The sequence below is a fragment of the Ambystoma mexicanum genome, chromosome 5p, assembly GCF_040938575.1.
Source record: "Ambystoma mexicanum isolate Mex_15411 chromosome 5p, UKY_AmexF1_1, whole genome shotgun sequence".
Classification (NCBI taxonomy): Eukaryota; Metazoa; Chordata; class Amphibia; order Caudata; family Ambystomatidae; genus Ambystoma; species Ambystoma mexicanum.
Window position 1 is genome coordinate 214,490,833 of NC_090930.1, and position 12,366 is coordinate 214,503,198.

General features: G+C 43.9%; 1 pseudogene; it reads right to left on the minus strand.

The window, feature by feature from the left end:
- Nucleotides 1-10,046: 10,046 nt before the first annotated feature.
- LOC138481837 (U2 spliceosomal RNA) lies at nt 10,047-10,212 on the minus strand (annotated as a pseudogene).
- Nucleotides 10,213-12,366: the final 2,154 nt, after the last annotated feature.

Sequence of the window (12,366 nt, forward strand, 5' to 3'; positions counted from 1 at the left end):
AAAAGAATTTCTGACAGGCAGGGGTGCCACTGGTGCACTGTATTGTGCATTGATCCCACCGTATCCCTCAAAGAATTGACAGATGCAGAACTTTTTGAAGACAATGTCAACGATTTGTAGATAATACTTGAGATGTGCATCCCCTACAAGATTATGGTGCAGTACAGAAGAGTGCAGAGCCCCCTGATGGCCATTGCTGCACGATCTCCCTTCATCCAGGTTGACTTAGAGTATGTACCAACACAATTGTGGAAAACAAACCCACATGACGTAGCACTATTCAAAGAAGTGACCCCAGTATGCATTACACTAAAGAATGGAGCTGTATTACCTCGAGTGAAACAATACCCACTATCAAGGGAGGCAGAGGAGGGAATAAAAGACACAATACAGGCCCTACTGCACCAAGGGATAATTGTGCCCTCTACCTCACCATGCAACACAGCCATAGACCCTGTTAAAGAGGCGACAGGGGTAATTGGAGAATGATCCAGAATATCGGCCCACTTAATGAAATAGTACAAAAAGAATTTCCTTTAGTTCTGAACCCTGCCTCCATTTTGTGCACCATCCCCAAAGAAGTGACGCACTTCACAGTGGTTGATTTAAAGAACACTTTCTTTTCAATACAATTGTCACAAGACTCACAGTACCTCACAGCATTCACACATGACGGAATGCGCTATGAGCACACTCGTTTGCCCCAGGGGTATTGCGAGAGCCCTAGCATATTCAACAGGATACTGCATGAAGACTTAGGTAACATCCATGTGCCCAACATGGTCATCCAGTATGTGGACGACTTATTAGTTTGCACTGACAGTGAGCAAACCTGCAGCAAAAATTCCATTACCCTACTTCAAATGTGAGCCCACAAGGGGTACCAAGTTCACATGGCCAAGCTCCAATACTGCCAGCTTAAGGTACTCTACCTAGGACTGCTCATGTCAGCAGACGGCAAAAGAATCATACCAGACAGAGCAGCGACTGTGGGTGCCACGCTCAAGCCAGTTACAGTAAAAGACATGCAGAAGTTCCTGGGATTATACAACTACTGCAGGGTATGGATTCAGGACTATGCAGCGTACACAAGGCTGCTTCCCCAGGGCCTCAAGGAAGCACAAAAGGGCAACCATAAACTAGAATGGACAGCATTGCAATTACTTAAAAGAAGTGATTTGCAGAGCCCCAGTTCTTTCCACTCCAGACTACAAAAAGGAATATTACATATTTTCACATGGCACACTTATGACTGCAGTGCTGACACAGAAGAGCACAATGGTCCATAAGCCACTTACCTACTACAGTGGTACACTAGATTCAGTGAAGGACAGTTTTCATGAGAACAAGCTCTCGCTGCAGCTGCCTTTACCATCGAGAAAAAGCTCCACAATTGTGATGAGATACTCAGTAACATTGTACGTGGAGCACTCAGTGTTTGCAATCTTAGAAAGATTGAAGTCCACCCTGACACCCAGAGAGAATCGGCATACAAGATTATCATCTCATGCCCGAACATCCATGTAATGAGATGAAAAACAGTGAATCCTGCCACGTTCCTAAAGGAAGCGTGCACAGATGAAGATTTGCAACAACATGACTGTGTCACGTATGAGGGCGAAGAGGATGACATCCCCAAAGCAAAAGATAGTCCACTAGAAGGAGGTGAATTGCTCTTTGTTGATGGGCCAGCGACAATTGACCAGGACACAGGCCAATAACATACTGGGGCTGCAGTGGTGTGCTTGGAAGGAGGGGAATATGAAACATTAGTAATGAAAAGACTACCTATGCCCTACTCAGCACAAGCAGCAGAACTCATAGTGCTCATAGACTGTCATGTGACCATCTACTCAGAAACAGCATACATCACCACAACGGTGCATGCTGGTCTCTCACGATGGAAAAGACGGTGTTTCCGATGGGAGGACGGTTCCCCAGTGCAACATGCAGCGTTACTTAACACCTTGATTTCCACGTTACCAGAGCCATCTGTAGTGGTGGTCATCAAATGCGCCATCCATACCAACAATACTGAGGAAATCTCTTTGGGAAACGCAGCCGCGAATGCACCAGCCAAAGTGGCAGCGTATCTCCCAGTGTCCACACCTGCTGAATACGTTATCACTACCTCTTCAACACGAGCAGAAAAGGATCTATTCAAAGCACTGCCCACAACACAAAGAATAGAGCTCCGATGCAGAGCACCCCAGGAGGAGAAGGATATTTGGCTCAAAAGAGGGTGCACACAATCACTCACTGATCTCTTATAGAGGCGACAATGCACAGGCAAAGCGTTAATGCCCGTTGAGTTATTACAAACGTCATTTGGGCAATTACATTACCCCTCTCACAGCTCTAAACAACACAGGGCATTAGACATCCAAGAGGACTGGTTTATACCAAACCTCCTGGAACACCTTGGTCATACAGTGCACCACATGTCAAATTTTCAGCACCGGAATGACACTCTGCAAGTTCGGAGACACACTACCCCGCCTCGTTGGCCCGTTCCGTGAGCTCCATATCAACTATGTGGACATGGGTGAGAGATATAACTGAGCACGATATCTCATTGTTTTAGTGTGCCCCTTCTCCAGTTGGGTTGAGGCTGGTCCTTGTGTGCACACGGATGCCAAATATGCTGGCAAATTTCTGGTCCATGAGGTATACCCTCGATGGGGGGTGTGTGATGTTTAGAGGTCAGATAATTGCACCCACTTTTTCAACAAGCTCTTCAAAAGGATCACAGCACTACTTGCCATTAAACACTGGATGTACTCTATTGACCACCCACAAGCAAATGGCGTTGTGCAACAAATCAATGGTCTCCTCAAGAGTAAGCTTTTTAAACTTTGCACCACCATAAAAAAGAACTATGCACATTGTTTGCCCTAGCCGAATTCAACGTGCACACTCAGCCAAGTAATGACCATCACCTCTCACCACATGAAATAGTAACGGGAAGGCTCATGCACACATCTATCCCCCCAGTTAGGAGGGCATTAGAGCTGCAGCAGTTCTAGGAAAGGGATTCAAAGAATACTTAAAAAATCTAACATGTGCGATCAAATGCACCACCTTGCCTAGATAGTGCACTAGACACTGCAGAGCAACCTGCCACAGACACTGCACCCGTCCAACCATTGTTGCTGGGTGAGATATTATTTAGCAGGAGCTTTGTGTGCAAGTGGAACAACAACCCCTGGTTCCATGGCCCTTATGAATTGGTGTTTTCCACCCCTCTCGCAAGTCAAGGTTAAAGGGCTTTGATATTGGATACACCTCTCAGATGACGGTAGGGCAGCCCCTAAATGCAAAAACTCCCCGAAGAAACTTAACTGCTTACAACAGCCATATTTGGTGATTGACAGAGCGAAATATGTGAACAACAAGTGGAAACGAAGGTCAGTTGCCGAGCTGAAGGCCTCCTGGGGTACGTAGAGTAAACCGTGGCGTTCATGGGAAGAACATGTGCACAAATATGGACAGATCATGTCACAAAAGTGACATGGATTGCATCAATGGAAAAGCCAGTGAAAGTGCACCACAAGGAGAACTATGAACTGTGTTTCCACAATGAAGGAACTGTCTTTGTCAGCTCCAACGAGCGATGCAACATAACGTTCCTGATTCTAGACTTGAAGAGAGGCACAGCGACCCTGATGGACTACTACTGGGCGTGTGGTCAACAAGCATACTTGCACCTCCCACCATCATGGAGGGGCTATTGTTCGCTGGCCACACTCCACTCAGCACTATGGGTAGTCACAGAAGAACATTTGAAAGGGGGGGGCAATAACTGATACAATACCAACAGTTCCCCCAGCTGTCGAAGAACAAAACCTTAATGCCACCACCAAAATTGTATGTCTCACCTGGCAAGAGCCAATATGATAAGCTGCGTAGGAATAAGAGGACCTCTAACTATTTATCAAAAGACTCAACAACACTGGTTGAGGAGATAGCTCAAGATTACTGGCTGGTCAACTCAGCTGAAATTTTTTTCACATCCCTCTTGCTACCCAGCGTACAGGCCAGAACTTATGCCAAATGGCTGCAGATCGCACATTGGGAACCGGTCCAGCTGGCGAATGACACTGAGCAAGGGTTCAATGTCAAAAAGGTCAAGCTGCGTGCCCTGAGGCTAATGACGATGCAAAACTGTTATGTCCTGGATATTCTGACAGCAATAGAAGGAGGTGTGTGCAATAGATCAGGGATTCATGTTGCACAGTTTACCTCCCGAAGACGCAAATGGGTAATTGGCCCACATAGTAGTGGCAGTGCAAAAGTTGAGTTGCACATGAAAAAGGAAGCTGGTGTCCAAGGGGTGATTGGTGTGATAACATTTTTGACTGGGTACCATCTTGGCTAGGCGCCCTCATGAAGATGTTGGTTCCTGTCATCATAATCATCCTGGTTCTTTTCTGCATGTGCAAAATGGGACTCCGATGTTGTGACAAAGCAGTGCCAAATAGCGCAATGATGATGGTCTCAATTGGTGTTTCAAAAGTACCTCATAATACCAAAGAGATAGAAATGCAAACTGATCACCCTATCCCCTGTATGGGCACTATACCCTATGGAGATAAAGTAGATAGGCTGTACCACACAATTATTGTTCCCCCCCTGACCCTAAGAATTATAAAGAAGTGTGGGTAGATTTAGCAGGGGATGGGGGATGTATCTACATGACATGGACTCCTGAAGAATATGGGCAAGCAGGAGAAAGCCTGTGGGATGTATGTAGAGCAGGGATGCCAATTAAGAGAACACCAGCATATGAAGCTGCGGTAAGGAGAGAGAATGAACACAAGTATGCAGAGGAATTTGTTACTGTAGAAGTAATGAAAGGGGAATGTTGGGAAGGAAATTAACCTTTCACACCACCTAGGCACTTTAGAATGAGGTGAGTCCCATAGAAAGATGTGCGATGTACCAGGGGGGAGAGGGCCATGCTACGAAACCCTTCACAAACACAATATTGCATGAATTGCAGATGTATAGACTTAGTGCGCGCCTATAAAGAGACGCCATTTTGTAGTTATGGTAGAAACCTGTACAGGCCAATGCGCTGATGGTAGAAGGCCCGCGCTGCTAATTCCCATAGAAGCTTCCCTTTGTTCTTTAACTGTTGCAATTACTTGTTATCCCGAAAAGGAATGCGTCCTGCAAGGCCACGAGACAGCACCAGGCTCCTTGATGCGCACATCATTACAGCCAGGCCACCAGCAGCCCCCCAAACCCCACCCAGCCCACCAGGAGTAATGGCACCCACAACTGACCCAGTTCAAGACCCCTAAATTCCACGATAGTAGGTAACCTCCGACCACCAACCATAAAACCAGTGGTTATAAAAGATCTGAATGGAAACCACCATTTCACCTTACCCAATAATGACACACTTAGTAATACAAGGTACAGGGAGAAATAGGGAGGAATACATGACAGTCCAAAGCGAGGGTGGAAGCCTTGGGTGCGGAGAGTGCAATATGAACTGAGCAAAGAATGTGTGGGTGAGAAAGGTCATTTTCCTCTTCCTGTGTCAGTCCACGAGTTTCCCAGGTGCATGCCATAATGATAGAGTGGCACTATCTTGCCATAGTACCTCTGTAATAACAATTTACAAGGGGCATGATCTTCAGTCCCTGGAGTGATGAGCCCAGCTGACGCCACGTAATGGAGGCTAGACGGACGAGGCCATGACCAATCGCAGCTTGGCATCCCCTATGGAACAGGCCCATGTATAGGGTCTCACCAACCAGCCACAGAGGTTTTTGCTGTGAAGTGATGATGATGTGCTGCCTTATAAGCTTCTACTTGTACTAATTTTCGCCAGAACGTTCTCGAGCAGCAGAGTTCTTTGCTTACATCCTTATTTTTGAGTGATTAAAACGTATCCTTCCAAGAAACCTCTAGGCCTTTTTTCCCTAATGGTTTGAGCATACAGGGGTTTTTGCACTACCTTTTTGGATTTAAATGCATTGATATGGCCATCACTAGTTGTTATTCTACCCACAACAAACTTTTTGGGATATAGCGACATTAGCACAGTCATGACTATTTTTTTGTGATCCATGCAATCATCAAATGTATTGCATCTTTTGCTTGTTAAGGACTTTTATGAGTGACTAAGGTAAATTCAATCCAGTATTCTCATATATCATCCATTTATGATTCGTCCAAAATCGTTAGGCATTCAGCATGCACTGTTAAAACATTATGGTGACTTATTCATATTAATTGAAAGTATGGCGGCGCTCAATTTGTCATTTTTTTATTTTTTTTTATTTGAAAAATTTACAGTTTTAACATATGTAAAAACTTTTGTTTCAATTCTACTGACATTGCACCAAACTCCTCCAAAACCAATAGCTCTTCACATCAAGGAAAGGAAGCAGGCAGATGATCAGAAACAAAGATAAGAATACATCAGCCAGTTTGTACACAGCATGCAAGAAAACAATTCATTCTCTGTTCATTTTCACCAGAACACAGAATTGAGTCTTGAAATCACGGCTCAAAACGGGCATTTCAGAAGTGCATCTAGATAGTTTACAATTGCACCAACATGTTTTGCATTTGCACCAGATGAAATCTTAAGCCACCAAGTGAACATATCATCATCTAAGGGAGCAAATTGACCCAGGTGTATAGATTGCAAGGCACTAGTTTTCTCGCACTCAATGATTAGGTGTTTCAGAGATTCAACTGCCAATGAACAAAAGCGACATTTTTGTTATTTGCATATATGATGCAATGCGTTATGATGTTCACAAGGTTATCACACTTATGGCATCATTGTTACTGACGTTATAATTTAGCACCATGCTGGCAGGTTCCATTTTGCGCTTTTGTATTGTATACGCAGTTCACAGTGGACAGCAGCTGATCACAGCAGATGATGTTGCTTTGTGCAACCCGGATCCAAAGAAGGTTCTCCATGTTATGTAGTTATTTCATTCAAAAGATGTAAGTATTTACAGAAAAGGAAAATGTGGGGAGCGTGCACTTCACTTCAGTATTTATTTTTGTATTTACTTATTCTTTAGTAACAGCTCAACATATTCACATTCACTAAGTTGTACTCATTTACACTACTCATGTTATTCAGTTTTACATATGTTCTTTGTATATTTAATGCAAGAGTGTTAAGACAGGCAGGTAGGCAAACACATGTGCATTGTGAAATTGTTGTAGTTTGTCAAGAGAGGGGTACTTAACATGACTTTAATTTTATTAAGTAATTCTTTTCAGATGCTTTACTTCCCTGAAGGATTCTCCAAAATGCATTGGAACTGCATCGCTTGCGCCTGTGATCACCATTAAAAAATAGATTATAGATTTGTATTGGGATGGACCTTTGTTCACTGATATTTGAAGTATGCATTGAGTATCTAACAAAATGTCGTAGAGGGTAAGAGAATTGCAGTAGATTGGCCGCATGGGATCACCCAGATTCTGGTAAAAGGTTAGCCAGGCTATTTGTGCAGTTATGTGTTTTGTTGTTGTAATTTATAATGAAAATGGTCACACTGTAAAAAGAGTTGCTCAAAGTTATAGAAAGACATGTTTGTGCGTATATTTGTTGTGTAGATGTGTAAAACATGATTTTGAGGAGAAAGAGTCATTCGTTTTTCATGGCGATCCTTTGAGGTTCATGAATTTAGCAGTACTTGGAATGTTTTTTGATATAATGTGAAGTGTTCTAAAATATACTTTTAATGGGAACAAGTGAATGTTTTTCTAAAAATAAAATTGACACCACTTTGTAGAAAGTGAGGAGCTATGACCTTTTCTTTATCTGCATAGATAGCACAATCTTATGCCGATCCATTTATCTGTTCGATATAATGTTTGCAAGGGAGTTCGGCCTGGTACATATCCACTGGAGTTCTCTTGCTTGTAGTTCTATTTGGAAATAGTGCCATTGCACACAACATTCACTTTACAAAAAACATACACTCAAAGAACAGAGAACCTTTTGTCTAAACAAGGAAGTATAAGTTATGATAGCCCATTTAAATGGATCATCCAAAGATTCAAAAATCTACTTGATCTCCTACAACTGGTAAAGAGATTTTCAGATTTAGTGAAGCAGACACATGGGCAACAGATAACACATGACACGGACATATGTGCCGTTCAGGCAGAATATAGAACTGCCTCCCTATGCACCCCAAGTGACATCCTGTGTTTTGTAGCGAAAACAGTAACCAAGTCCCAGCATACCTTGTGGCCCATTCTGTTAATAATACTAATTCCAATGTGTATACTGTAATGTTGTCGTAAGCACTGCCATAAACAAAATTCAGTACATAACCACACAGAACCTTATTGCAAAGAAATGAGGTTATATAGAAATAAAGAGAACTCTGAGTATTACCTCATGAATATTTACGTTGTTTAATATCAAGTTAGCAAACTATGCATAGTAGAATAAAGGTCCATCTGCATTGACCACATTAGGAACAGAAGAACACATTATAAAAAATATTGAAAACATGGACATCATGTGATAGCTGGTTGTGCATAAAGCACAAAAGGGTGATTTGTAGAAGCTGACTGCACATATGAACCTATATGTATGAAAGATGTTCTAGAGGTAGGCTTGATTGCTGCCACAGTGAAGAGGGAAGGCATTGCGATTAGAAAAGCAGCAGCCCATATGGAGTGAGGATGTTTATGCAGGAGATGGTATATCCGCCGTGGTCCAAGTGAGCGGGAACGGTCGGGAGAGGTGTTCCAATAGTTTTATTTTTTACTGTTACCAGCTCAACTACATTTGGCAACCATTTTCACCTTTCCAGAACAGTTCTTTGTGAAGTAAAATCACACTTCTCGACTTGACCACCGGATATCAGTTACAGCTAAACTGAAATCGGCTTCAACTTAATTGGCTGGCAACCAGCATGATTACAACCCTTGAAAAATGTGTTGCACGTTGCTCCTTTCCCTCCTACTCTGTCCCTCGCTGGAGTCACAGATCCACTACTTTTTTGGTACACTTCTATCTCTCGATATGTGTGACCAACTGAAGCTAACATGTGTCACATGTACAATGTTGTCGGAAGCACTATCTAGATAATGTAATGAACTACGCCTTGTTTGTTAGTGTAATACAAAGATAGATGTATATAAAGGATCTGCTTTATTTGCTCAGTTTACTTTATCTGATGAGTTGTTTTTTACCCGCTGTAAAACCATACTCGCAAAGTGGAGTTTTTGCTTTGACAGGGTCCTCTTTTATAGAGTGCTGAAATTCTTCCACTTCATCACTCACTTGCACCGCAGCCAGCCACAACCTCCACATAGATGGCTCTCCATGCAAAATCACTCCCTCTTTACGTTCTTGCTCATCGTCTTTAAAACCATCCGAAGTCTTTCCACCACTACTTCAATCCAGTGGCGTCGCCAGGAATCAAATTTAGGAGGAGCACAGGGGGGACCAAAGACAAAAGTAGGAGGGGCACAGACAAAAGTAGGGGGAGAACATGGTCACTGCTCGTCTTAGGTAGGGGTATGCAAGGGGGCACAGGGTTTCACAGGGGGGTCCTGCCCCTCCCAGATCCCCCCTAGCGACACCACTGCTTCAATCACTGCATATCACTGTACTCACCATCCGGACTGTGCACTCCTCTTCTCCCAACACCCTGTATATCCCCCACGCCCTGCACCTGCTTCTTTTTACTTGCCCCGCTGTACTTGAGTGCCCTCCCCAGAAACCAAAGCCATTCCATCGGTAGACTGTTCAAAACCAGGATCAAGCACAGCTGTCTCATCGAATTGCCCAGCCCTGCTCCCCTGCTTTCATCTTGCATGTTTAAAAGGGCATCCTGGCATGTTGAGCTGAGTTTTGGCATATTGAGTTACCCGCCTTGCGGTGGAAAAACCCTTACAATGTTTGATTGTACTAATATTCTGCCCATTTCCAATTGGATATTACTAATTAATACAACAACATGGAGTTTTATTTATCGAATGGCACGATGTTTAAAACGGGTGTATTCGATATTTTACAGTGTGTTAGCGGCCCCTGCATCATACACTGCTTTAGTGGCATAAATATCTGTCTACTCTACGTCCAGTTTTTCAGCCGCCAAAATTTGTGAAGGACTAGTAAGTGATTGGTTACAGGGAAATGTTCTTTTATTAAACTGATAAGCACAAATACTACACTTGATCTTAGCCTAAAGGCCGAGAAGCGATAGGGAAATGTTCTTTATTACCGTTGGAAGCTGACTTCTGACATTTTGGATTGTTTGATGTGTTCCCCTTACAGAACTGTCTGTAAATCCTATGTTTTCTTTTTAATTAGTTTCTACTAAATATTGAGCTTCTAAATGCACAACACATTTGTTTTAAAAAAATACTACGGGGGTTCAAAACCAGTGTGTGTCTTCGAGCGTGCTTGTTATGCTCGAATCATCAAATTCAGCAAATTATGTTCACCAACCACTTTAAAAATTCACTGGCAGTCAGTGACAGGGCTACTACCAGAACGTACTTTTGGCGCCCCACTCCACTCACAGGAACACATTTCTAAATTTGATTATTTCACCCCTCCCATGAGGTATGTTATCTCATTAACCCATTATCTCTAAATACATTTTTTTCTGTCCTCCGAACACAGCCCTTTTTCGTCTCGCTGCGTGCTCTGAGGGATAACATTTGCTATTAGCTGTGGGTCCTCCACTCCTGCATGTGGGCTAGAGGAGGGGAGAGCAAGTCTCCTGCTGGGCAAGGTGGTCAGGCTGAAAATGACATTCCTCATTCAGTGTCTGTGTTGGGTATGGAGCGTGGAACCACATGCTGCTGCCTAAAATGGAAAGTCATCCCGCTCCTAGGCACAGGTGAGGGTTACCAGGCCGCCATTGGGGGTCCACCAGGTGTCAGTAATGTTGTTCTCTTTATATTTATGTTCTGGACTGAGCGGGGTGCCTACAGTCATTATGGATGGCCTGTGTGGCAGGCGAAAGTGCCAACTTATGCCCACCCAGTAAGTATACAATAAGCTCAGGTGTGGCTGTGTCCCAATAGGGCCAGAGCGCTGCTGATTGGCAGAGATGCAGCAATGTGCCCGATGTTCCAGAGGGAACTGAACCCATGAACTGAACTGAACCCAAGCACTACTGATTAACAGGTGTGGGTGCAGGGCGGCTTGCAGACTGCCGTTGTGTCTTAATACAACTTTTGTTCGGTGTTGGGGCTGGGCATGTTCTTAAGGAACTCCTGTGTGCCTGGAAGTTTGTGGCTGAACTGAGAGGTGTTGGTGCGTCCTGCTGCTGCTCTGTTGGGTGGTTATTACCTTTTCCTTGGATTCATGGCTTTGGCTGGAATAAATCATACTTGCAAATCCAAGCATGTGGAGGTGGTGTCTGGGGTGGGTTTGGAGTCCTCTGTGCCCTCTCTGGTCCAGGGGCAGAAGAAGAGGAGGTGGCACATAAAAAATTGACATGCGTCTGATTAGCGGATGAGAAATATTGTCCTCAAAATTTGAAAGAAGTGCACTATCATCCGAAGAGGTCCAAGAGAGTGGCTCTGCCTTCCTCCTCCTTGTCGCAGTCATCACCCTCCTCAGGTTCTTGGTTGTTCAGTGAGGTGGAAGACTCAGAGGGAGATGGGGGTCCCAGAGGCAAAAATCCAGACAAATAGGTGCTATGGACCATGTGGGTATAGATTAAGGATTGAATGGGGTTCCCCTCTCTGGAGATTGCTGGGGAATGGGTTGACTCTCGAGTTAGTCAATATACAAAGTCACACAATTGTGGGCTTACCACTGATTCTGGACATAAACAATGACCCAGAGCAGATTTCCTTGCCCCGGTTTGAAGGGGGATGAAGTCTCTGAGTTGGAGGCGTTAGAGATTGATCCCACTTTTGCAAGCATGTTGACTGTTACTCTATGGCAGCAGAGGAGGTGGCTGTGTGTGATCCCATCAATAAAAAGAATGATGCTGCTTTCAGGAAGTCATTTGTGGAGGCACATCTTGCTTTAAGAACTGTTCCTTATGTTTTGTATGCTGCCAGGACTGTCTTGGGCCTGGATTCTGCAATAATAGTTGGGACTGATTGTGCACCCATTTTGGAAAATAGGCAGTTCCCGGTGCTGTTCTTATTGGACCTCACACTTCATGGGGTGCTGGTGATGGCTCAAGTTGTTTGTGGATCGGGTCGAGAAGCATGTGCACAACGCTTTAAAGCAGACAAGCATGCGGATAAATGTAGACACAAGACCAATGCGTTTAATTCTCAATGGTCTGGATTCCTCAAAACTGGCAAGCCAGAGTCTTTTTTTCAATCTTTTTTTCAATCTCATAGAGGCTTCCGAGAAAGGATAAGGTGCAGCCCGAAATCTCCATG